The sequence below is a fragment of the Squalius cephalus genome, assembly GCF_949319135.1.
Source record: "Squalius cephalus genome assembly, chromosome: 12".
Taxonomy (NCBI): Eukaryota; Metazoa; Chordata; class Actinopteri; order Cypriniformes; family Leuciscidae; genus Squalius; species Squalius cephalus.
This window is the reverse complement of record NC_137133.1, coordinates 20852518-20880101: the sequence shown is the minus strand read 5'-3', so window position 1 is coordinate 20880101 and position 27584 is coordinate 20852518. Positions and strand designations below refer to the sequence as shown.

The following is a 27584-nucleotide window of genomic DNA, read 5'->3' as shown; positions in this document are numbered from 1 at the left end:
TGCCTCATACTCACTGTGTCTGGAGAGCCGTTGTTGTATCAAGTTAAGCTGCCCCATTGCTGTTACGCTCCAACCGACTGAGCCTGGAGAGCCGCTGTTGTATCGAGTCAAACTGCTCCACCACTGTTACGCTTTAACTGCCTGGTGAGTCTGCTCTTTGCTCCAAATTGACATATAACCTGTGCATTGTTGCCCCGTGTCAGCAGAGCCTGGAGGGCTGTTGTTGTATCAAGACAAACTGCTCCACCACTGTGGCACTCCAACCGCCTGAGCCTGGAGAGTCGTTGTATCAAGCTAAGCTACCCCATTGCTGTTACGCTCCAACCGACTGAGCCTGGAGAGCCACTGTTGTATCGAGTCAAACTGCTCCACCACTGTTACGCTCCAACCGCCTGGTGAGTCTGCTCTTCGCTCCAAATTGACCTAACCGGTGCATTGTTGCCCTGTGTCAGCAGAGCCTGGAGGGCTGTTGTATCAAGACGAACTGCTCCACCACTGTTACACTCCAACCGCCTGAGCCTGGAGAGTCGTTGTTGTATGAAGCTAAGCTGCCCTATTGCTGTTACGCTCCAACCGACTGAGTCTGGAGAGCCGCTGTTGTATCAAGTCAAACTGCTCCACCATTGTTACGTTCCAACTGCCTGGTGAGTCTGCTCTTTGCTCCAAATTGACTTAACCTGTGCATTGTTGCCCTGTGTCAGCAGAGCCTGGAGGGCTGTTGTTGTATCAAGACAAACTGCTCCACCACTGTTACGCTCCAACCGCCTGAGCCTGGAGAGTCGTTGTTGTATCAAGCTAAGCTGCCCCATTGCTGTTACGCTCCAACCGACTGAGCCTGGAGAGCCACTGTTGTATCAAGACAAACTGCTCCATCACTGTTGCGCTCCAACCGCCTGAGCCTGGAGAGTCGTTGTTGTATTAAGCTAAGCTGCCCCATTGCCGTTACGCTCCAACCGACTGAGCCTGGAGAGCCACTGTTGTATAGAGTCAAACTGCTCCACCACTGTTACGCTCCGACCGCCTGCAGAGCCTGGAGGGCTGTTGTTGTATCAAGACGAACTGCTCCACCACTGTTACGCTCCAACTGCCTGAGCCTGGAGAGTCGTTGTTGTATGAAGCTAAGCTGCCCTATTGCTGTTACGCTCCAACCGACTGAGTCTGGAGAGCCACTGTTGTATCAAGTCAAACTGCTCCACCATTGTTACGTTCCAACTGCCTGGTGAGTCTGCTCTTTGCTCCAAATTGACTTAACCTGTGCATTGTTGCCCTGTGTCAGCAGAGCCTGGAGGGCTGTTGTTGTATCAAGACGAACTGCTCCACCACTGTTACGCTCCAACCGCCTGAGCCTGGAGAGTCGTTGTTGTATCAAGCTAAGCTGCCCCATTGCTGTTACGCTCCAACCGACTGAGCCTGGAGAGCCACTGTTGTATCAAGACAAACTGCTCCATCACTGTTGCGCTCCAACCGCCTGAGCCTGGAGAGTCGTTGTTGTATCAAGCTAAGCTGCCCCATTGCCGTTACGCTCCAACCGACTGAGCCTGGAGAGCCACTGTTGTATCGAGTCAAACTGCTCCACCACTGTTACGCTCCGACCGCCTGCAGAGCCTGGAGGGCTGTTGTTGTATCAAGACGAACTGCTCCACCACTGTTACGCTCCAACCGCCTGAGCCTGGAGAGTTGTTGTTGTATCAAGCTAAGCTGCCCCATTGCCGTTACGCTCCAACCGACTGAGCCTGGAGAGCCTCTGTTGTATCAAGTCAAACTGCTCCACCACTGTTACGCTCCAACTGCCTGGTGAGTCTGCTCTTCGCTCCAAATTGACCTAATCTGTGTATTGTTGCCCTGTTGTCAGCAGAGCCTGGAGGGCTGTTGTTGTATCAAGACGAACTGCTCCACCACTGTCACGCTCCAACCGCCTGAGCCTGGAGAGTCGTTGTTGTATCAAGCTAAGCTACCCCATTGCTGTTACGCTCCAACCGACTGAGCCTGGAGAGTCGTTGTTGTATTAAGCTAAGCTGCCCTATTGTTGCTACGCTCCAATTGCTTGGTGAGTCTGCCTGTTATACCAAATTGGTATATAATCTGTGCATTGTTGCCCTGTGTCGGCAGAGCCTGGAGTCGTTGTTGTATCCAGCCAAACTACCTCACCACTGTTACGCTCCAACAACCTGAGCTTGGAGAGCCATCGTCGTATAAAGCCAAACGGCTCCATTGCTGTTATATTCCAACCGCCTGAGCTTGGAGAGTCATTGTTGAATCAAGTCAAATTGCCCTAGCATACTGCCTTGTATCCGTGGAACTCGAAGTGTTCATCGTCTCAAGTTGACTCGCTTGTACAGTCTTCCTCCTGTAGACTTTAAGGCTCCATCTGGCCCCAGGCCCACCGGCCCTATTGCTCCGCCTCTCTACAACCCTTTTAGACTTTTTCTTAAGTATATTCAATAAAGGAAATCTCATTGTTTTAAACAATCTCTTGCTTGTTCTGGTCTTTGTCGGGTGGGATACGTGGTGCTCCCTGGGAGAGGGAGGAGAGTTAGTGGCGGAAAGTGCTCCCCGCCTGTGACACATGTATTAATTGTTTATCATGTTGAAGGCTGTTCCATATACTGGAAACCATGTAAACAAATAATGAAACATGCATTTACATTGGTTAATGCAGAGGCAACTTTTCTTACTCATTTCAGAAGTCCATCACATGCCACTGCATCAGACCAAACCTTCCCAGCAGCTTCCATCTCTCTCTCTCAGCCCCCACCAACCCCCCACCCCTCCCACTCCTCCCACTCCTCCCACTCATGGCCTTGAGGGTGAAGCAGAGCTCCCTGGAGCATGACTGACAGTGCTGAGAGCCAATGACTCATCTAGAACTGCGCACTGCCTTATTGGCCATTATCTCTGCTGTCAGCACGAGGCAGAGACGTGAGCGTTGTCTATCCCAGCAGCCCCTTTGTTTTTGTCCTGTCTCCTTCCATCCAAACACTTCCATCCACTGACAAGGACGTGGCTAAAGCCAAATGCTGAAGCTCGTGGCCCTTTCATGTTTTAAATCTGTGACAAAAGTCCCATATTATAGCTAACTTGCAGTGTTCATCCATCACAGTCTCTTATACTAACAAAATTTGCCCATGTGTAAGCTGTGTGCAGTATGTTTGTGTTATTTCCAGTAAAAATATCTATTGAACACAAAACCAGCAACACTCAGAATGAAGAAATCAAAAATGATTGGAGCTAGATAACACAAGCTGCCTTTTATTTGCCAACTCAGTTTGGTGCACAAGCCTTCATACTGTTTTTTTTTTTTTGTTGTTTTTTTTCATGTACAGTACCTTGCTGGTTCTGTGAAGTTGCACCAGCATAACTCTACAATACTTTTAGTAAAACTATATGAAAATCATTAAAACAATCATTGACAAACTAATTTAAAGGGGACCTATTATGCCCCTTTTTACAAAATGTAATATAGTCTCAAGTGTCCCGTGAATGTGTTGAAGTTTCAGCTCAAAATACCCCACATATAATTTATTATGATCATGAATAAATGCACATGCTTTGTGTGCTTGTCTCTGTGCGCTCTGTCTTGTGTGAGCGTGCGGTTTTCACTGTACGCCCCTCTGTCCACGTGTGTTGTGTTCACGCTTCATGTTTTCTTCAGCTTATGAGCATTCTCATTAAGTGTCTTGTTTTGTTTGAGCACATGGCTTGTGATTGTGTTCGCTGGCCATGTGCTTGTGTTTTTGTCATGTTTAGTGTGAGCACATGGCTTGTCATGTATGTTTCCTTGTGCCATGTGCTCTCCTGTCTATTGTCTTACTCTTAACCCCATCTTGTTACCTGATTATTGGTTTAATTGCAGTTTCCACAAAATGCTTTTTTGCATTCCACTGTGCTGCTTTTCCATTATTTTCTATGTAAACACACTAGAGGGACCATGCATTTCTTTCTCCTATTCTTTAAACTTTTAGAACGCCGCTTCCTGTATGAGACGATGTAAAAGATGCGAACCACGAGCGCAACGCATACGTTTAGCACGCTTATATAGAAAAGCAATGAAAAAGTAGCGCAGTGGAATGCAAAAACACGTTCTATGTTCATTGATACAGACCCTTTCAAGGTCCTTGGTTTCCAGTAGCTTCTCTAGTGAGGAGATTCATGGACTATGTTCAGCTCACTCAGGAGAGGAGCTAATGATTCTAAGCTAATAGGGCAGTTACATTGTTATGTCACAATATATAGAAAACGCATTTAGAAATCAACTCATTTTGAGACACCGTTTATGACATTGGAGAATATAATAAAAAGGTGGGTGGATTTTTACCATTATAGGATGGTTGTGTTGCTGGCACACATTTATGTTCAAACACCATGTAAATGTGAATTTTGCGTAATAGTTCCCCTTTAAGAAGATACAACATAATATCTTGAATCTGTGTTGTTGTTGTTTTTTTAACTAGATAAACTTAGAATTTAGCATTGAATGTTAGAATTTTGCTGGATGTAAGGGATGCACATGTAACCATATCGGTTATCTGCCGACATCACATATTTGCATTTGACACCCTTATTTTGGTGGATAAAGACTGAAAGCTGGAAGGAGTTACAATTTATTTATTTTTTGGTCTCAACACTAGGGAAAGAATAATGAGTTTAAATAGTAGAACAGTATTTAAATGTATTATTCTAGTAATAAATATGAACAGTGACAAGCTTTAGTAGTGTGTAGTGCATGCTTGGAATAAACTGGGAAAAAAAAATGTCTTCACCCTCTTCCCTGTCTATACTGTACGTGTTCTGAAACACAGATATGCTTGACCGCAATCAGTTGAATATTTATCACCTTAAAGCAAGCTGATTTCATACTGGTGTAATAGTAAATATTAAATATTTAATTTGGTATCAGACAATGCGACAATTTGTCTATGCAAAAACTAGGTGGGTTGTTACTAAGGTATTCTAAGCAGTTCTTAGCATGTTTAAATGCAGTTGCTATGGTGTTTAGAATCTTACTTGACCTGACAGACAACATAACAAAAAATTACAAACTATCAGCAATAGCAACAGCAATTTCATACATCATAGCAAAACCATGCTTAGGTTTGCATGGCATTAAAACATATGTACATCAAAAACAAACAGAGACATATCAAGATTGCAGTGTTTAGCTTTTTATCTGCTGGGAAAAACGCTTTTTTTAAAACTCCCAAACCTAAGTATGAGCTACAATAATAGTGATGCTTGTCTTAGCTAACACCACGAATTATTACAAAAGCAGAAAGGGTGTTATGTAACATGCATGCCAGATGATGCAAAAGGCTCAGTTTAACAGCATATAATCGCAGGCTAGAAACAGGTTTGCTGTTGATTCAAAACTGTGTCCAAATTCATGTTGTAACAAACCCACACACATGGCTGAGCAGAGAAAACAACAAATGCCAACAGACTCAGCAGACTCTTTCATGCTCACTTCAGGTTCTATTTTATTATAGCTGATGGTCTGAGAGTTAGTGACAGGGAAATGGAAACAGTAACGCCAGAATGTTGAAGAATGTTAAAGAGAGGAATTGTACTCTCTATTGTAAGGCGAATCACTGCAGCTTTCAATCCAGCTGGAACTAGTTGTCGCCAATGGCCACAACACTGTCTCTCTATCTCTCTCTATGTGTGTGTGCTAATGCAGATGTGGTAAGATGACAGTGGTGCTTGAAAGAAAAATAACTGAAAAGCTTGTGTGTGTGTGTGTGTGTGTGTGTGTGTGTGTGTGTGTGTGTGTGTGTGTGTGTGTGTGTGTGTGTGTGTGTGTGTGTGCATGTGAGGGACATTTTTGGAACCAAATATCCCCAAACCGATAGTAAAACCATTAGGCCTAAACCATCTCCACAAATTAAATTGCTTGTAATTTCTTAATAAAATGTAAAAATTAGTTTTAAACAGTGTTGATGCAAATCTAAGTTTTTGTTCTAACCAGCGAAAGGACATTTTGTTGATAAATTGGTTTCTAACAGTATTTCTGCTGTGTTATGCTGGATATCTTCATCCACTGTGAAATCGCATTGTTTTAAAATCCCATCCAGATAAATGTATCAAAACATCAAATATGATTATTGTGTGGCATGATACATTCTAGCTGAAATCTTGTGTGTGACACCCATTCACATGTAAAAAAAAAAAAAAAAAAAATCATTGTTTGGGTGACCTATCCCCTTAAAGATTTCAGCTGCTGACTGAAAGTTCAGGGTTTCAGTCCCACACAAGGAGTGACCTTTAATTTGGTCATAATTCATCACTGCTCAGAGCACCTGGGCACTTTAACTGAGGTTAATCATCGGGCCACCCTATCCATCAGTAATGGTTAAAAACATGCATTAGGCTTTTTAATATGTATTTTAATGCATTAGTATTATTGGCATGTCAAATTGAATGCCAACATCACTTTATTTATATAGGACATTTAAAAGAACACATGTTGACCAATGTACTTTACATAACCTACATAACAAAAAAAACAAACAAACAAAAAAAAAAGATACTAACATACATACTATAATTAATCACATAACCAGTCACTGGTTAAAAAAAAATAACAGATACATTTTAAGGTATGATTTAAACTCAAACAGTAGAAGTGCTCTGATATTATTAGTTATTTAAATTAATGAAATTATAGTGTTAATGGCAGTACGAACTGACAGCGATATCTATGGGCTTTTAAGGTAATCAGCAAAACCTAGATAGCCATTTTTATTGTTGCCGTTTTATTCAATTTAAATATTAGTGAGACTAGATATTAATCTGCATATGCGATGGACACTGGTTATGCTCATCTTTGCTCTACCCTGAGTAAACAAGATATATATATATTTAACAAACATACAAAAGAGCCAAACTGGAAGTGATGCGACCTGTTTTACAGAATATTGAAATTAGTTGCACATAACCCCCATTATAGTGTACATACTTTACTACTGTATTTTTGACCAACCAATTTTGACCAACTGACTCTGCATTATTGCATTTATTAGGGGCCAAGCACCGAAGGTGCCTAGGCACCTATTGTATCTGTTCCCGTTCTTATTATTATTAGGGGCCAAGCACCGAAGGTGCGGAGGCACCTATTGTATCTGTTCCATTTCTTATTATTAGGGGCCAAGCACCGAAGGTGCGGAGGCACCTATTGTATCTGTTCCATTTCTTATTATTATTATTCTTCCGCCATGGGAGTCTATGGCAGCCCATAGAACCGATTGCGGGAAAGTTGTTTTGGTTTGACATTCTGATAGAGAACAGTCCCAACATTAAATACACCAATTTTGGTGTTTCTAAGTCATTCCCTCTAGCGCCACCACCTGTCCAAAATTTCACTTTTGTTTTGCTTTTGAACCGTTCGGCTAATCAACAAAATTCTTTTTGCCTCTGATTCCTGAGCTCATGCCGATTCGATTGCATCCTATGACGTCATTTTCTGTCATAAAAATATGGCCGCCATTTAGAATTTTTTTAAAAACCTACTTTTTCGAACTCGTCCTAGACGGTTTGTCCGATTTGCACGAAAATTGAACCAGATCATCTTCAGGTAGTGCTGACCAAAAGTTATGGAATTCAAATTGATTCGTCAAACCGTTTTCAATAAACGCACGAATACATTTTACGTAGCGCTAGCAAAAACAGTCGTAAGGCTGTATCTCCGCAACGGTTTATCATATTCAGACCAAACTTGGTACATGTACTCAAAAGCATGACCTGAGGCTACATGCTGCGTTTCGGCGCAGCACCACCTACTGGTCCGGAGATATGAAAAATGGCTATTTTTGCTTATAACTTCTGAACAGTTTGTCCAAAAATCATAAAATTGGTCTCGTTAGATTCAGGGCAACATGCCGATTCGACTGATATCCAATTTGACCATATCGGCCATTTTGACTGTCGGCCATTTTGAATTTTGTGCTAAAATGCTGTATTTTAAGAATGCATGAACGAATTGTTACGAAACTTGGTATGGGTCATCAGCACGATGTCCTGAAGGAGTGTGAGAAGTTTCGAAACAGCGCCACCTAGTGGTGATTTTTTTTTTTCAAATGCTTATAACTTTGGGTGTGATCGAATTATTTTCATGAAACTCATCTCATTCGACTCCTGAATCGTTGCCGAGTCCAACGATACCAAACATGAAAGGTTTCGCCTTACGGTTTGTGTAGCGTTGTGATTTAGCGCTTAAAAAACATTAGGCGATATCTTTGAAACCGTTTGTCCGATCGAGACGAAACCACCGTCAGAAGTTTGGAATCATAGCTTGTTAACTATACGCCAATGCCCAAATGCAAAAATATTGATAGTAAGGGGTAGTAAAATTCAATCAAAGTCATGTGTCAGTCATTTTTTACGTGTTTTTCCATATAAATGTCTATAACTCTGAAGTGAATTGAGATATTTTCACCAAAATTGACACACATATGTATGAGCTCACTCTGAGGACACATAAAAAAAATGGTGGGACTGAGCCTCTTGGTGGCGATATAACAGAACAAAACATGAAATTCCCATTGACTTCAATACAGTTTTGTGAATTAAAATGCTATAGTAAATAAATGCATTGGTGTAATATTACGAAACTCAGAATGTGCCATCAGCACCATCCCCTGAAGGAACCCAAAATATTTCGAGACAGCGCCACCTAGTGATCAAATGTTATGAAAAATTTTTCCAAAAAGGCTAATAAATTTTGAATAAATCTGGCTTTTGAAATGCCACTGGTCTTAATAGATTCCTTCGGTCAAGCCGAGAACATAGATACCAAGTTTTCCTTATTTGGCCAAACTTCCTGTCCGCCATCTTGATTTTCAGTAAAAACCTACTTTTTCGAACTCCTCCTAGACCGTTTGTCCAATTTTCACCAAAATCGAATCGTATCATCTCCAGACTATGCTGAATAAAAGTTATGGATTTCGTGTCAATAGACGAAACCGTTTTCGTATAGCGTAGCAGCAAAGTTGAGGCATGATGCTAAAAGCACTATTCAGGCTTTATCTCTGCAATGCCTTGGCATATTGACACCAAACTTTGTATGTGTCATTGTCACTTCACTCTGACCACATCACATCAGTTTTGTAACTGCGCCACCTATTGGTCGAAAGTGATAATCCATTAAATCATATTTTGAATGACTTTTTATATGATTTTTCAGCCATTTCACCTAAAATCTTCTTTAAATGTATTTAATTGCTCATTGTTGCAGTTGGTCTGACACCTTCAGCCATGTTGGCATATCCTGTCATCTGCTTGCGCTTGGCCCCGATAATTGCTGCTTGCAGCTATATTTATTATTCTTCCGCCATGGGAGTCTATGGCAGCCCATAGAACCGATTGCGGGAAAGTTGTTTTGGTTTGAAATTCTGATAGAGGACAGTCCCAACATTAAATACACCAATTTTGGTGTTTCTAAGTCTTTCCCTCTAGCGCCACCACCTGTCCAAAGTTTCACTTTTATTTTGCTAATAACTTTTGAACCGTAAGGCCAATCAACAAAATTCTTTTTTCCTCTGATTCCTGAGCTCATGCCGATTCGACAGCACCCTATGACGTCATTTTCCGGCATATAAATATGGCCGCCATTTTGAATTTTCCGAAAAAGCTACTTTTTCGAACTCGTCCTAGACGGTTTGTCTGATTTGCACGAAAATTGAACCAGATCATCTTCAGTTAGTGCTGACAAAAAGTTATGGAATTCAAATGGATTCGTCAAACCGTTTTCGGTAAACGCACAAATAAATTTTGCGTAGCACTAGCAAAAACAGTCGTAAGGCTGTATCTCCGCAACGCTTTATCATATTCAGACCAAACTTGGTGCATGTCATCACAAGCATGACCTGAGGCAACATGCTGCGTTTCGGCACAGCGCCACCTACTGGTCCGGAGATATGAAAAATGGCTATTTTTGATTATAACTTCTTAACAGTTTGTCCAAAAATCATAAAATTGGTCTTGTTAGATTCAGGGCAACATGCTGAGTCGACTGATATCCAATTTTACCATATCGGCCATTTTGACTGTCGGCCATTTTGAATTTTGTGCTAAAATGCTGTATTTTAAGAACGCATGAACAAATTGTTATGAAACTTGGTATGGGTCATCAGCACGATGTCCTGAAGGAGCGTGAGAAGTTTCGAAACAGCGCCACCTAGTGGTGAATTTTTTTTTCCAAATGCTTATAACTTTGGATGTTATCGACTTATTTTCACGAATCTCATCTCATTAGACTCCTGAATCGTTGCCGAGTCCCACGATACCAAAAATGCTAGGTTTCGCCTTACGGTTTGTGTAGCATTGTGATTTAGCGCTTAATAAACATTTGGCTATATCTTCGAAACCGTTTGTCCGATCGAGACGAAACCACTGTCAGAAGTTTGGAAACATAGGTCGATAGCTAAACGCAAATGCCCAAATGCGAAAATATTGATGTTTAGGGGTAGTAAATTCCAATCAAAGTCATGTGTCAGTCATTTTTTACGTGTTTTTTCATATAAATGTCTGTAACTCCGAAGTGAATTGAGATATTTTCACCAGAATTGACACACATATGTATGGGCTCACTCTGAGGATACATAAAAAAATTGGTGGGACTGAGCCTCTTGGTGGCGCTTTAATAGAACAAAATATGAAATTCCCATTGACTTCAATACAGTTTTGTGAAATAAAATGCTATACTAAACAAATGCATTGGTGTAATTTAATGAAACTCAGAATGTGCCATCAACACCATCCCCTGAAAGTACCCAACATATTTCGAAACAGCGCCACCTTTTGGTCAAAAGTTATAACAAAATGTCTAAAAATGCTAATAACTTTCAAATAAATCTGCCTATTGAAATGCCACTGGTCTTAATAGATTCCTTGGGTCAAGCCGAGAACATGGATACCAAGTTTTCCTTATTTGACCGAACTTCTTGTCCACCATCTTGATTTTCAGTCAAAACCTACTTTTTCGAACTCCTCCTACACCGTTTGTCCGATTTTCACCAAAATGGAATCGTATCATCTCCAGACCGTGCCGAATAAAAGTTATGGATTTCGTGTCGATTGACGAAACCGTTTTCGTATAGCGCAGCAGCAAAGTTGAGGCATGATGCTAAAAGCACTATTCAGGCTTTATCTCTGCAATGCCTTGACATATTGACACCAAACTTTGTATGTGTCATTGTCACTTCACTCTGACCACATCACATCAGTTTTGTAACTGCGCCACCTATTGGTCGAAAGGGATAATCCATTAAATCATATTTTTATTTACTGTTTCTATGATTTTTCAAGCATTTTGCCTAAAATCCTCTTTAATGTCTTTAATTGCTCATTGTCGCAGTTGGTCTGACACTTTCAGACATGTTGGCATGTCTTGTCGTCTTTTTCTGCTTGGCCCCGGTAATGGCTGCTTGCAGCTATATTTGTTCATTTTTCCGACTGGGAGTCTATGGCAGCCCATAGAACCGATTGTGGGAAAGTTGTTTTGGTTTGACATTCTGATAGAGGACAGTCCCAACATTAAATACACCAATTTTGGTGTTTCTAAGTCATTCCCTCTAGCGCCACCACCTGTCCAAATTTTCACTTTTATTTTGCTAATAACTTTTGAACCGTAAGGCCAATCAACAAAATTCTTTTTTCCTCTGATTCCTGAGCTCATTCCGATTCAATTGCACCCTATGACGTCATTTTCCGTCATATAAATATGGCCACCATTTTGAATTTTCCGAAAAAGCTACTTTTTCGAACTCGTCATAGACGGTTTGTCCGATTTGCACGAAAATTGAACCAGATCATCTTCAGGTAGTGCTGACAAAAAGTTATGGAATTCAAATTGATTCGTCAAACCGTTTTCAATAAACGCACGAATAAATTTTACGTAGCGCTAGCAAAAACCGTTGTAAGGCTGTATCTCCGCAACGGTTTATCGTATTCAGACCAAACTTGGTACATGTACTCACAAGCATGACCTGAGGCTACATGCTGCGTTTCGGCACAGCGACACCTACTGGTCCGGAGATATGAAAAATGGATATTTTTGCTTATAACTTCTGAACAGTTTGTCCAAAAATCATAAAATTGGTCTTGTTAGATTCAGGGCAACATGCTGATTCGACTGATATCCAATTTGACCATATCGGCCATTTTTACTGTCGGCCATTTTGAATTTTGTGCTAAAATGCTGTATTTTAAGAATGCATGAACGAATTGTTACGAAACTTGGTATGGGTCATCAGCACAATGTCCTGAAGGAGCGTGAGAAGTTTCGAAACAGCGCCACGTAGTGGTGAATTTTTTTTCTCAAATGCTTATAACTTTGGGTGTGGTCGACTTATTTTCACGAGACTCATCTCATTAGACTCCTGAATCGTTGCCGAGTCCCACGATACCAAACATGCTAGGTTTCGCCTTACGGTTTGTGTAGCGTTGTGATTTAGCGCTTAAAAAACATTAGGCGATATCTTTGAAACCGTTTGTCCGATCGAGACGAAACCACCATCAGAAGTTTGGAATCATAGCTTGTTAACTAAATGACAATGGCCAAATGCGAAAATATTGATAGTAAGGGGTAGTAAAATCCAATCAAAGTCATGTGTCAGTCATTTTTTACGTGTTTTTTCATATAAATGTCTATAACTCCGAAGCGAATTGAGATATTTTCACCAAAATCGACACACATATGTATGGGCTCACTCTGAGGACACATAAAAGAAATGGTGTGACTGAGCCTTTTGGTGGCGCTATAACAGAACAAAACATGAAATTCCCATTGACTTCAATACAGTTTTGTGAAATAAAATGCTATACTAAACAAATGCATTGGTGTAATATTACAAAACTCAGAATGTGCCATCAGCACCATCCCCTGAAAGTACTCAAAATAGTTAGAGACAGCGCCACCTAGTGGTCAAAAGTTATAACAAAATTTCTAAAAATGCTAATAACTTTTGAATACATTGGCCTATTGAAATGCCACTGGTCTTAATATATTCATTGGGTGAAGCCGAGAACATAGATACCAAATTTACCTTATTTGGTCGAACTTCCTGTCGCCATCTTGATTTTCATTCAAAACCTACTTTTTCGAACTCCTCCTAGAGCGTTAGTACGGTGGCCGAGAAGGGTCACAACACAAACAAACGCCACAACAACTACATATGCAGAAAACACCTCTAAATTCAGAAAACACATGCAAACGCAGCCACAACAACTACATATTCAGAAAACACCTCCAAATTCAGAAAACACATAAAAACGCCACAACAACTACATATTCAGAAAACAACTTCGTCGATTTCACATCACGTACGCTGCAAATATTCACAGCACGAGCAAATAGGGAAACGAACTGCAAACTGCAAAGACACAACGGAAATGTTTCCAGGGGGGCCATAATCAGTGACGGCTACAAGAGGTAAGTGTTTCTCTTTTATTATGACAGACTTGTCGATGTGCTCTGATACTGAAGTGGTTTTGTGTGTTTTCAACAAATAAGTTATTGTCCCCATAACGTATTAGTCCACGCAGATAATTGTTAAACGTTCTGCCAACGTTGTTAGCTGGAAACTAGCTGGCTAGCTCGCTTCTGGTCACTAAATAGATGCATTACCGGCATTTGTACATTGTTGTCCTGATATCTGAACTATTTATTTATTTTTCAGATTGAAATGTTCTGTCCGTTTTGTGCTGCAAACCACTTCGGTATCAGAGCACATCGACAAGTCTGTCATAATAAAAGAGAAACACCAGAGAATGTCTAATAAGGCTGTAGACGGGCTCTGGAAACACTTACCTCTTGTAGCCGTCACTGATTATGACCCCCCTGGAAACATTTCCGTTGTGTCTTTGCAGTTTGCAGTTCGTTTCCCTATTTGCTCGTGCTGTGAATATTTGCAGCGTACGTGATGTGAAATCGATGAAGTTGTTTTCTGAATATGTAGTTGTTGTGGCGTTTGTTTGTGTTGTGACCCTTCTCGGCCACCGTACATTTGTCCGATTTTCACCAAAATCGAATCGTATCATCTCCAGACCGTGCCGACTAAAAGTTATGGATTTCGTGTCGATACACGAAACCGTTTTCGTATAGCGCAGCAGCAAAGTTGAGGCATAATGCTAAAAGTACTATTCAGGCTTTATCTCTGCAATGCCTTGACAGATTGACACCAAACTTTGTATGTGTCATTGTCACTTCACTCTAACCACATCACATCAGTTTTGTAACTGTGCCACCTATTGGTCGAAAGTGATAATCCATTAAATCATATTTTTAATTACTGTATCTCTGATTTTTCAGGCATTTTGCCTATAATCCTTTTTAAATGTCTTTAATTGCTCATTGTTGCAGTTGGTCTGACACCTTCAGACATGTTGGCATGTCTTGTCGTCTTATTCTGCTTGGCCCCGGTAATGGCTGCTTGCAGCTATATTTATTATTATTATTATTATTATTATTATTATTATTATTATATTACATATAATATTATTATATATTATTAGATTACTTGTAGAGACTGCAGGGAGAGATAAAACATAGGTAGTAAACATGTATAAGTGGTAAGTTATTACAACGTTGCCATAGGAGTAACAGTCATTATTTAGAAATATATGACCATTCAGAATCAAGTAATCCAGACAGCATATTAAACTGCTTTTAATAATAAAAATAAAACATAATACCAATATTGTGTTGCACTACAATTTACTATATTGCAAACTATAACACAAGCCGAGTACATCTCTATATACTGTTCTTTGTTATTTTTATGGCTTGTATTGTACAAAGTGCAGAGTCAAAGTGCAGTATGTGATTACTGGCAGCAGACAGGACTGGAGGACTGGCACGCTCTTCACACGTGACTCTGCCCTCTTGTTTCCATGGGGCAAATGGCAAATGAGGGGTAGGCTGTATCTGCCCCCATTTCTCTGAAAAGGGCGCAGTGACATCCGGGCTCTAGAAAGGCAGAAGAGCCCTGCATTGTGGCTTGACTCTCTCTCAGCCAGGTTTCTAAATTTAGGAGTATACAGAAATGAAGAATAGTGTGCAGCAGATTCAGATTTATAGAAGATCCTACAAGGCTTTTGTCTTGGCCCTCATGTTACTCGTGCTTTATCCTAGAGCTTTGATATTTTTTTTTTTTAATTGTTGTCATATACAGTATATGCATGTATGCAAGTATAATAAAATGTGTAAATATGTAATTTCTGCACCGCTAGAATCATGAAAAGCAATGACTGATTTTTTTTGGCATATGATTGATTTTTTTTTTTTTTTGTCATTTATATGTATGTATGCATGCATAATAAAAGGTGAATTGTGTAATTTCTGTGCTGCTAGAATCACCAAAAGTAGTGATTGATTTGTTCTTGTCATATGTATGTCACAATCTGTGCATTTAGTTTTGTTTTCATGGAATTTTAGTTTGTTTATGTTCAGTCACATGTTTCCCTATCTTCCATTTCCCACCACTAATCTGCTACCATGGACATTCATTAATCATCACAGCTGTCCAGTATTGTTCCTGTGTGCGTTACATACCCTGTTATGATGCCTTTGCCACTTATGGATTATCCTATTTACTTTGTTTAATTAACTGAACTTTGATTATAATTACTTCGTCATCCCTGTATGTTACAGAATGCTGGACCTAAAGAAAAGATGGAATATGCTATGGTATTTTCTGCCCTCGCCCACAAAGGGCTTCCTTTTATGGAATATTCTTTTAAATTTTGCCAGCTCGCCCAGTGGACTACCTTCAATGATGAGACTCTAAAGTCTCTATATTGGATAGGGTAAAATTACCACACCCTTTAGACCTCCCAGACATTAAAGGGGACAAATGGAGGGAGGCCGTCCTCAAATGTCAGGTGAGCATCTACTCCCACCTGGAACTATCCGCCACGCAGCCAAACCCAGAGCCAGACACAGCGCCCACACACACAGCAGTTATGGATCCTGAGCCCACCGTGGACTGAGAGACGCAGCTGATGCCCACTACGAGCCAAAGCCAGAAGCCACATTCGTCCCGGAGGAAAAGTCTGAGGATTCGGCTGAACAGGTGTGTGAGCCGCCCATAACATCTGTGCCAGTGGGAGTATTTGTGGAGCTGGACATTGATAAGTGTCTGATTGACCACGAAAAGGAGGTAGTGCTTCCCACCCTGCCGGCTCAAATTGATAAGGTAATATTAAAGACATGTTTACAATAACAATGAGCGCACGCATCTCCACGTTATGGTAAGAGGCGTGACCTTTCCGGGCAACGTGCGCTAAGCTGCTGTCGAATCACAAAACAGGAACCGCTGGCACAATCAGAACTCGTTACGTATTTCATAAGGAGGGACTTCATAGAACAAGGAAGTCATCAGCCCGTTTTTAGGACAGTGAAAACAGCGGTATACAGATAAGTAAATTGTGTGAAAAATACTGTGTTTTTTTACATGCGAAACATGAACACATGTTATATTGCACACTGTAAACACAATCAAAGCTTCAAAAACACAGGAAAAACGGGACCTTTAAAGGTATATGTTTGTCGCTGCTGGTCCTGCTTAGCACAAAGCCTATGTCATCGCCTTATATGGAGATTGTGTTGTTGTCACCGATCATGCTCAATCTTTCTCTCTCCCCTATTCTTCAACATCCAGCTAGTCCTTCAGCCCCATCTTCGTTGGTTCCCTTTAGCCCCTCGTCTTTTACCCTGACACATTGCTGTGTCGAAAAGCCTTGAGTCTTACAGTCTCTAGCTTCCACAAGGAAAGTGAATCCAGCCGCTGATCTCATCACTCCCCCTCGGCCCGTCGGCACCACCTTCAGCGGGCTCTGCCTTCTCCCGTCTTCGCCTGGGTCCTCAGTCACACCGGCTCCACCACAGTCCTCAGGCACTCTGTCTCCACCTTGGACACTCGTCGCCACGGCTCTGCCTAGGTCTCCAGTGCCATCGGAGTCGTTTGGTCCCATCTGCTCTCGGTCTCGGTCCACCATGGTTCCTCCCTCCATCTACTCCACCCTGGGTCCTTCTGCCTATAATCCTGCCTGGTTCCTGCCCTTCATCTGCCCCCTGTAATATCTCCTCAGCCAATTTATGGCGCGAGACCACTCTGGACTTTTAGTTTGTTTATCTTCAATCACATGTTTCCCTTTGCTTTATGTCCCACCACGAATCTGTTACCATGGACATTCATTATTCATCTCAGTTGTTTTTAGTTGTCTCATTATTATCCTGTGTATTTAAGGTTCTCTTTAGTTCTCTGTCTTTGTCCGGTATTGTTTATGTGTGTTACGTTACGTTACATTGCCTTTGCAACTTTTGGATTATCTTTAATTTACTTTAATAAACTGAATTTTGATTATTATCTACATTTGTCATGCTTGGACCCAATACATTACAATATATGTATGTATACTAAAAGGTGATTCACCAAAAGTAATAATTGTTTTCAGAAAGGTTTCCCAAACACTCCCCCATCTGGTCAGATAAAACACATCCGCCTCAAACACATGCCACTGGCCATTGTTGTGCTGGGGTGTTCTAGATGCTCAAACAAACAGAACAACTTTATTGGAAATAAGTACATGACTTTTAGTTGACTAGAGAAAAGGCAGTGTGTCATTTTTAAAAGCATACAGTATAGAAAGCATACTATCTATTTCTAATGAGGTGTAAATAACTATAACTATTTTCTTTCTTTAGAATATAATGGTTGCTTTCAGGAGCATTCTCTGAGTTCTCATGTATTCAACGGAATGACATGAGGGTGAGTAAATGATGACACAAGTTCAGAAGTTCAGAAGAAAGAGGAAATATAGCTTCAACACTTCTCAACCAACACATACACCCATTAAACACAAAGAAAGAGAGAGCTCTGGAGAACTGTGCACTGAGACACACTGAAAGATAATAATGTCCAGCAAAAGAGTAGTAGTATGTGACCTCAAAGCTAAGGATATAACCTCAAGAAAACTTCCACACAAACACAGACAGTGCCAACAGCTGTTGGTAGCTCACAGGGTAAGTCCTTCTGACAGCAGAGTTAACATATAGACAGGAGTTTGAGAAAATGCCACTTCCAGTTACAGTACAGCAGCAGAGCACAGAGGAAGTGAACAGTTCATTATTCCACAGCACATTTTCCATTCAAAATCCATCTTTGGACGCAGAGAACCATTGAGTGATTTAGAGCCACTGCACGATGCTAAGGTCACATTTTATGGTCAACCATCTCGTTTATGTCCTATTAAATATCATTACATGCTTTACGTAGAAGCTAAAAATGGAGACTGAGTTATAAAGTCGCTGACATTTGGCAGATTTAAAGACAATATGAAATGACATTCACAACAAATTCCACATTATAGTATTATTTGACAGTAGATGTTTCACCAGTGACCGATTTTGGAGGCTCTTAAAAGAGTGAAAAGGACTTACATTTTTCCCGGTCTGTTGCTAAAAGAGATCTAGGCATTTACAGCTCATTTTAATTATATATATATACTGTATATATATATATATATATATATATATATATATATATATATATATTTATGGTGGTGAATTGTCTACATTTTAGAGTACATTAATGTACAATTAACGTGTACAATTGTGTGCTAATTACGCTAATGAATTGTGAACTGTAGGTCCAGGCACATTTAAATAACTAGGGCCAAAAGTAGCTTTGTCCACTGGTTTCCATTCCTAGTGAGTCTGAGAATGGCTGCAATTTTGGTAGTTTTCCTTTAACATAATCGTCTACTATGACACATGCTCAGGTTTGCCAAGTTCCTTCTCAGAGAAAGATAAAGAGAAAGCCAACAGTTCTCCGCGAAGAGTGCTATTGACATCCATTGGTCTCACCAGGGCCCTTCACACTATATTTTATTGACAAACCAGGGAGAGAATATAGATCCAGTGGATCATGCACCATAAAAGCTTTTAACAAGCTGTCTAGAGAAAACCTTTCTTTCTAAAGTTCTGATCTGAAAACTTCCTCAGTAGGTTTCACAATGTTGTGTTTTGGATATGGAGTGTCCTTTGTAAAAACTAGTTTGGACTTAATCTCCGTCCCTGTGGCACACAGAGTCAATACAAGATATTCCAGAGCCTGTTCATTTCCATCATGGTCTTAATCTGAGTGTTTGCCTGAACAAACAGACTGAGCAAATGCCTCAAAGGAGGAGAGACAAAGAGGGAAAAAAATCAAATATTTGTTAATCAGCAAACTTGAAACATGCAGATGAATATTCCCATCAGCCCCAGAGGCCCACTGCCTTTTTCTCTTCTTCTGAATCACTCTCTCTCTCTGGTTCATTCTCTACCCTAGCTTCAAAAACCAGGAGAAAACAGAACGGAGTAAATGCACAATATGCAGTTTTGAGCATACCCAGAAACCTATTCTGTTTTATCTCTTTGCTCTGCAAGGGGGGAAATTGCAGCACTGGGACTAGGAGGTGAGTTATAATGATGAGGATTTGAGCAATACGGCAATAAATCTTCGACATGTTGTGTGGTACTAAATGTGCGAACTATGGTCTATAATGATACACTATGCAGTTATGTGTGCATGGGCTCATAACGATGACTGTAGAATGTCAGGGAGGACCTCTAGACACCAGAAACAGTCATAATGTTGCAAAAAAAGTTTAGTTTTAGACTAAATCTGATTAAAAAAAAAAAAAGAGTCATGTACCTATTTGTATTTGTTTGTTTGGGTGGCAGTTCTGGCTCAGAAAAATAATCTCACAGACCAATATACAGTAAATGTGTACAAAAGATGTGGTTTACATTTTCATTGTAAGGAAAAAGAACAGTTCTCTTACGAGAGGTTCTCTCATATTGCGTAAGTTGCTTACGCATCGGGAAAGTCTTCTTTCTTCGAGATCTGAAGCCAAAAAATTATCCTTAATTTTGTATTCATTGTCAACGCAGTGCAGCAGCCGACAGACCTAGGCAGGCTGTATAAGCGTGCTCATTGGCTGCTCGGCGGCAACTGCTTAAGCCTATCAGTGAGCGCTCTCCACACCCTTCTAACCGTCAGAATGGGTGTGGCCAGCGTGTATATATTCAGTGCTCACAGGCTAAAATTCTGATTTTCTTGTCTTCAGCGAAGCTCTTCGCATCGCTGGATCTTGAGAGCCGCCGCCGTTGAAACCAGCGACCAGCAAGCTTAGGACAGCGCCTGAGGAAGCCGGCCGTCTTCGCCGCCTTCAGCCATCCGTGCCTGCTACGCTATCCGGCGACATATCCTTTACATTATTACTGTTACTTTGTGTATTCTAAAAGAGCACGAGGCGTTTTTGTGAAAACACTGCCCCGAGTGCGAAGAGCTTTCAATGTCGACCCTGCGGGCTCGACTTGAAGCTTTCGACCAAGCTGTCGCTCCGCCTGTCCCTGCCGGGCCGCGCAATAAGAAGCGCTGCTCGCAGCGACCACCGGAGACTGTTGTGACTGAGGAGCTCGCCAGAACCTCTCCCTCGAGCTCTCTCTCGCCCTCTCCCTCCCGGCCGCTCAACCGCCGGCTCTCGCCCGCGCCGCCGCCGCGTCAGGAGATGAGGCGAATGTGATAGATACCCGTACTCTCCCTCTGTTCGAGCCGTGCAACTGCGCCGCTCACAAGGGATGGCAGAAGCGGACGGTCTCGGAGCGAGTTTCCTCTCCCTCTGTTCGAGCCGCGCAAACTGCGCCGCTCACAAGGGATGGCAGGAGCGGACGGTCTTGGAGCTCTCTTTACGTTACAAGAAAGCTACTCCATCCTCGCGCGTCACTCACCGGTGAAAGGGGAACAGAGTGTTTTCGTCCCGCCGTGGCCGGACTATAACCTCCATTTCTCACACATTTCTCAGTCCCCTCTTAAGTTCAGGCGACTGGAATTGTTACTATTGCAGTATACGAGCCTGTTATAAATACACGCTCGCCTGCAAGCAAACGCCGTCACAAGACATGATGACGCTAACCGAAAGCTAATGTATTCTCCCCTGTGGCTCAGTGGCGGAATCTTAGACTATCATGCTAGAGACCCGGGTTCGATCCCGGCTCTCGCGGCAGATAAAATTTATGCTGTTCGCTTCTCCGAGCTCGCGGCCAGTTTTTCTTACATACAGAAAGCAAGCCCGCCTCTCGCACCACACCTACTCATGGTGCTCGAGTATTTATGAGCGTCTAAACACGAGAGAAGAAAAGACGGTTAAGTCCCGCAGCGCTGCGGCTGGACCACCGTCGAAGCTTAACGCTCTGTCAGTCCCCGTTGCCACGGCTACTGCAGCTGTTTACCTCGCAGTCAACGAGCCGGTATATCTACCCGCTCGCCTGCGCGCAACCGCCGTTCTCACGGCAACCCAGAGAAATTTCAAAAGAGCATAATGTCTGGTTGCACGGCTGACGCCGTATGTGTTTCAAGTGCAGTGAATGTGCCCACGTTTCTGTGCTCACCCCTGTACACAAGCACTATACATCCCGTGTCTCTCACAGATCCCACTCTCATAAAGCAGGCAAAAGCCGCTTTAGTGTTAAAAGTAGGTCACGTGTCCAATTCTCTGTGCCCACACCTACTCACTGCCCGCTCTGTCACACGGCCTCGCACGACCGGTCATGTTTTGAATGCAAGTCCTGTGCCCGCCCTCGAGCGCTCACACATACTAACGAACATTTTCGCCCCGACGCCGCCATCGCGCGTCGCGCCTCACACTATATGTTCCCCGTCCAAAGCCACCGGGACACTGTGTGTAAAACGGCCAGCTATCGCTGCGTGCGATACGCCGTATCTAAGCACCAAGAGCGCGCGCGCCGCGCCCGCCCCTCCGTTTCGAGCTCTCGAGCCCGCGATGCGCGGCGATCGGAGCCCGGAGGCCATTCTGCCCCTGGCTGCACACGCTACAGCGTGGGAAGCTATTCCAGGCGCATCAGAATGGGTGCTAAGCACAGTAAAACAGGGCTATACGCTGCAGTTCGCTCGCCGCCCTCCGCGCTTTCAAGCGCGTATCGAGACCAGAGTGAATGGGGAAGCAGCAGCGGTTTCTTCATTAGGGCGATCGGGCGACGCACCACCAAAGTGTGAAAGGGACTTTTTCAATCACTATCTCATTCAACCACAGAGTTACGCTAGCAGTCACTCACTGTTGTTCTGCCTCTGGATATAGTCCAATCATCGCCAAGTCACGTTCTGTGGAGTAGCCTACCGCCTCTTTTTGGGCGATTTCACTCTGGCTGAGAATCGCCCAGAGTGTTCCCATAGACTTGCATTCAAAGATTTTTTTTTTCGAACTGCAGGCACTGCAATGCATTCTCTATGGGTTCCCGGGAGGGCTTGCACTAACGTGCTTTCGTCATCATACGTAAACTTCACTTGTGCAGCGATTGGTGGAAACAAATATACCTCTAATAGTATTTAGCCATAAGCTGAAGTGACATCCAATAATTTTCTCAGTGCATAACTTACATTTCACGGACATATTCTCCATCTATAAATGTTAGAAAGTCAATATTTCCAGTTTGATGTCATGAGTGGGCGAGCTTTCTGCAAGCTATACTTCCGTGAACGAGCGCCGCCGCGTGCATGCGCGCCGAACAGACGGAGCGCAATTATTCTGATTAAATATACATTAGCACTAAATTATAAATATATTTAGCTAAAACATTTGTTGTTGAATATTTGTTGTTGTTGGTGAACATAAATGTGCTAGAGAATTTCAAACCTACATGTGTACTTTTATGATATTAGCTTCTTTTTTTTTTAAGTTTAGTAAATTACTTCTTTAAAAAGCATTATTTTGTTTTTAGATTGTAATGTTGCAATGTTAGAATGTAATGTGATTTGACCCCTTTTTTGGATAGACTGCAGATAGACAGCAAGGTTACACTATGTTTGTTTTTATAACCTTCAATATGAATATTGTTTGTAGGACAATATTGATCAGGATATTAAATATTAAAAAAAAAAATTAAATACAGGATTTTTTTATTCAAATAGAAAAATAATAATTAAATATTCAGATTTATTTGGCAATTGGCTATTTCCCAACCCTATACCGGCTGAAGTTTTAGCTAAACTTTAGGCTAATGATAGCTACATTATTATCACTGTTAAATTGTTATTAGCAATAAGCCAACATTCAGTCATGAATTAATAATTCAGTTTGTTGTGCCCCCCAAATTTTTTTTAGCACCAGCCGCCACTGTGGGGAAGTAGCACATCTACTTCGAGCAGAAATAGCTACACTTCTGTGCAAAAGGGCTATAGAACCGGTTTCCCCTTCCATGAGCGAGTCGGGCTTTTACAGCCGTTATTTCCTCGTTCCCAAGAAGGACGGAGCTCTCAGACCAATTTTTGATCTGAGACGTTTGAACAAGGCTCTTATGAGAAGACCGTTCAAAATGCTCACAACCAGACAAATTCTCGCGCGAATTCGCCCGAGGGACTGGTTTATATCTCTCGATCTAAAAGACGCGTACTTTCAGATCCAGATAATACCCCGTCACAGGCCATTCTTGAGATTCGCCTTCGACGGTCAGGTATATCAGTACACCGTCCTGCCGTTCGGCCTGTCTTTGGACCAAGAGCTCGCTGGTGCCCAGTCAATCAACCTCTTTTCTAGGTTTGGATCTGGACACTGTAGCGATGACGGCCCGCCTGTCGACACAGCGCGCGCGCTGCATTCGACGCCTGGCCGCGTCCTTCCGGCCGGGCAGCACCGTACCTCTCAAAACATTTCAGAGGTTACTGGGTTGTATGGCCTCAGCCGCAGCAGTGCTTCGGCTGGGCCTTTTACGAATGCGCCCGCTACAACGCTGGCTGAATGCCCGAGTGCCTCACAGAGCATGGGCTTCCGGCGGTATCCGCATCAGAGTGACTCAGAGCTGCGTTTCAGCACTGAAGCCCTGGTTAGCGGCCGACTGGTACCAGCGGGGAGTGACAAGGGGAGCTATCTCACACCGCAAAGTTATCTCGACGGACGCTTCCACCTCAGGCTGGGCCGCTCTGTTCGAGGGCAAACCGGTTTTTGGCCTATGGTCAGACCAGGAAAAATGCCTCCACATAAACTGTTTGGAGATGATAGCGGTCGAGAACGCGCTCAAGCGCTTCCTCCCATTCATACAGGATCACCATGTGCTAGTCCGCTCGGAAAACATGTCCGTGGTATCCTATGTGAACCGACAGGGCGGTGTCAGATCCAGGAATCTGTGCAAGCTGACAGAACGCCTTCTCGTGTGGGCTTACCGCTCGCTGCGCTCGCTGAGAGCCGCGCACGTGCCGGGCCACCTGAATGTCGGTCCAGACAGACTGTCCAGGGACAACATTCCCCCGGGAGAATGGTCCCTGCACCCCCAGACAGTCCAGTTTCTCTGGCGCCTATTCGGCAGAGCGGAGATCGACCTCTTTGCGTCGGAAGACAATGCTCAATGCCCGAAGTTTTACTCGAAGAGCGAGGACGCGCTGTCCCAGACATGGCCCAGCCTCCCGCTGTATGCTTTTCCTCCGATCTCCCTGTTGCCACAGGTCATTTCGAGGATCAGAGAAACGCACCACTCAGTGCTTCTTATAGCCCCGCGATGGGAAAACCAAACTTGGTACCCAGAGCTGGTGAGGCTGTCGCACCCACCCCCGTGGCCGATCCCGGTGAGAAAGGATCCAGAGCGTTGGTCGCTGCATGCATGGGTGATCAACGGATACCCGTTGACCTGTCAGAAGGGGTCGTGAACACGATCACACAGTCTAGAGCCCCCTCCACGAGACGGCTCTACGCGTCTAAATGGTCGGTGTTTTCCAAATGGTGCACTACTAAAAGCTTGGATCCGCGCGCATGCGGGGTCCCGCGGGTGCTCTCCTTCTTACAAGAGCTGTTGGAAAAGGGCAGATCCCCTTCCACGCTCAAAGTATATGTGGCCGCTATTGCAGCGTTCGCTGAGACGACGCGCGGCCGGGCAATGGGAAGGAATGAGCTCATTATCCGCTTCCTCAGAGGAGCTAGACGGATGAATCCCCCGCGGCCCCCCTCGGTTCCTTCTTGGGATCTGTCCTTGGTCCTGGCGGCCCTGAAGGCTTTTCCCTTTGAACCGCTTGAATCCGTGGATCTAAGGTACCTGTCGCTTAAAACCATTTTTCTGATAGCTCTGTCTTCAGTCAAACGAGTGGGTGATCTGCACGCGCTATCTGTTAGCCCTGCATGTCTTGAGTTCGGGCCGAATGACTCGAAAGTCATTCTCAGACCGAGACAAGGTTACATCCCCAAAGCGATTGGAACCCCGTTTAGGGCACAAGTTATTTCCCTTTCGGCTCTGCCAGCATCCGATAATGGGGACAGTGATAACCTCCTATGCCCTGTCCGGGCGCTGAGAGTTTACATCACGCGCTCCGCCGCTTTCAGGCGTTCAGAGCAGCTCTTTGTTTCCTTCGGCGGACGCACCAAGGGTCTCGCCGCCTCGAAGCAGAGCCTGTCCAGGTGGATAGTGGACGCGATCGCAGCAGCTTATGCCTCCAAACACCTGCAGTGCCCTCTGGGCATCAGAGCCCACTCCACTAGAGGCATGGCCTCGTCGTGGGCCTGGTCCAGCGGAATTTCTATCCACGATATTTGTATGGCGGCGGGCTGGGCCTCCCCGTCAACATTCGTGAGGTTTTATAACCTGGAAGTTCCTGCCCTACAGGCAAAAATATTGTCAGTATAAGTGACATGTATGCTCTGCCCAGTTCTCGTGTGCAGACTACGTTCATATGCTGGCGCTATTCTGGTACTATACTCAGGGTGAAGTGTTTGACTCAGACCGGCTGATCCGCTCTGTTTCCTATTTCCCGTTACGCGCTGTTATCGGTGCTGGCCCGCGCTGCTGGCCGCCCGTATTCCTCTCTGTGGCGCTGGGATTTTTCTCTTCATGTGAGACCGACTATGTCGTTCTTCTCCTACCCTTATGAGTGCTTATGTACTGTATGGGCTCGCTCTGCCGGCCCTACTGTTTTGCACTGTTATATGCTTATAGACCGGCCGCGCCGCTCTATTTCATATACTGCATGAAGTGCTTGTACTGTGCTGGCCCGTCTCTCCGACCGGCCACATATTCCAGCAGAATGTTTTTCCCCGGTTTCCCTGGGATTCATGGGCTGGATGCTCGGCGCACACGGCGTTGACAAGGGGTTCCCGATGCGTAAGCAACTTACGCAATACGAGAGAACCTCTCGTAAGAGAACGTACTCGGTTACTAATGTAACCTCGGTTCTCTCTAGAAGAGGGAACGAGTATTGCATAACCTGCCGTGTCGCGCCACGAGCTTTTGCGCTTCAGACTGCGAAAACCAGAATTTTAGCCTGTGAGCACTGAATATATACACGCTGGCCACACCCATTCTGACGGTTAGAAGGGTGTGGAGGGCGCGAAGCGCCCTCATTGGTTGCCGCGTTCAGAGCGCTCACTGATAGGCTTAAGCAGTTGCCGCCGAGCAGCCAATGAGCACGCTTATACAGCCTGCCTAGGTCTGTCGGCTGCTGCACTGCGTTGACAATGAATACAAAATTAAGTATAATTTTTTGGCTTCAGATCTCGAAGAAAGAAGACTTTCCCGATGCGTAAGCAACTTACGCAATACTCGTTCCCTCTTCTAGAGAGAACCGAGGTTACATTAGTAACCGAGTACGTTTTAACATCCATTTCTTTCGTGTTTCACAAGGAAAAGGTTATCATGACATGAGGGTGGGGAGATGATGATAAATTTTAGTTTGAAGAAAATTATCTAGACAAATACTTTCTCCATAATAATCTTGCAAAACAATTATCAAAATATATATTGTTTATATTTTAGAAGTTGTGGCTTAAAAATGTTTAAGGAAGCAATAAGGAGAAATAAAGGGGAATGAAATCTAGAATTAAAACTGCTTTAAACCTGTGCTTCTCGGGACTAAGATGGTAATTTTAGTTTTTGTAATTAACACAAGTTTGTCTTTATATTTTGAGTCATAAATGTATTTTGTGGTTGACAAAAACCATGCAGTATGTATACCTGTTTCAATTGTACACTGAAATCAAATTTCACAATTACAAAGAAATGGCAAGTAACACATTGAGATAAACATGAAATTGTATTTTTATGTAAAACTTACTTCAATAATCTTGTATTATTTATAACTTTGAGAAAACGAACTATCTACCACGGTCTAAAATCAGACTATCTACCATGTTTCGTTCATGTTTACTTTACTTTCTTTCATAACATGTCCACATAAGCATCTACAGTTCCTAATCAGCAAAGCTTCTCCCAAGTGACCAATGTATTTGCTCCAAAATGGCAAAGAGTTTGATTGGATGACCAGCTGACTCTTAAAATCAACAACAAAAGTCATAGAAATTGCTATCTCCTCCCTTTAAAAGCTGTTAAGCCTATTTTTTGGTTAGTTTCTGGGTTGCAGCAGTTGAGAACCACTGTTTTAAACTTTCTTCTTCTCCATTGTTTTCTTGGAGGATGAATCTCACGTCAGCATTTCAATCATCTCTAATCCCGCTTAGTGCTCCCACAGCATCAGCCAGGGGACGAGGGAGGCGGAGGTCTCCATGGAACAGGCTAACAGAGGTTTTTTTTTTGTGTTTTTTTTTTTTTTGTC

The 27584-nt window shown here is 43.1% G+C and overlaps 1 protein-coding gene across 16 annotated transcripts in view; it reads right to left on the bottom strand.

The window, feature by feature from the left end:
• Positions 1–27584, bottom strand: part of nrxn3b (neurexin 3b) — an 812755-nt gene that overhangs the window by 695011 nt on the left and 90160 nt on the right. The window lies entirely within an intron of this gene.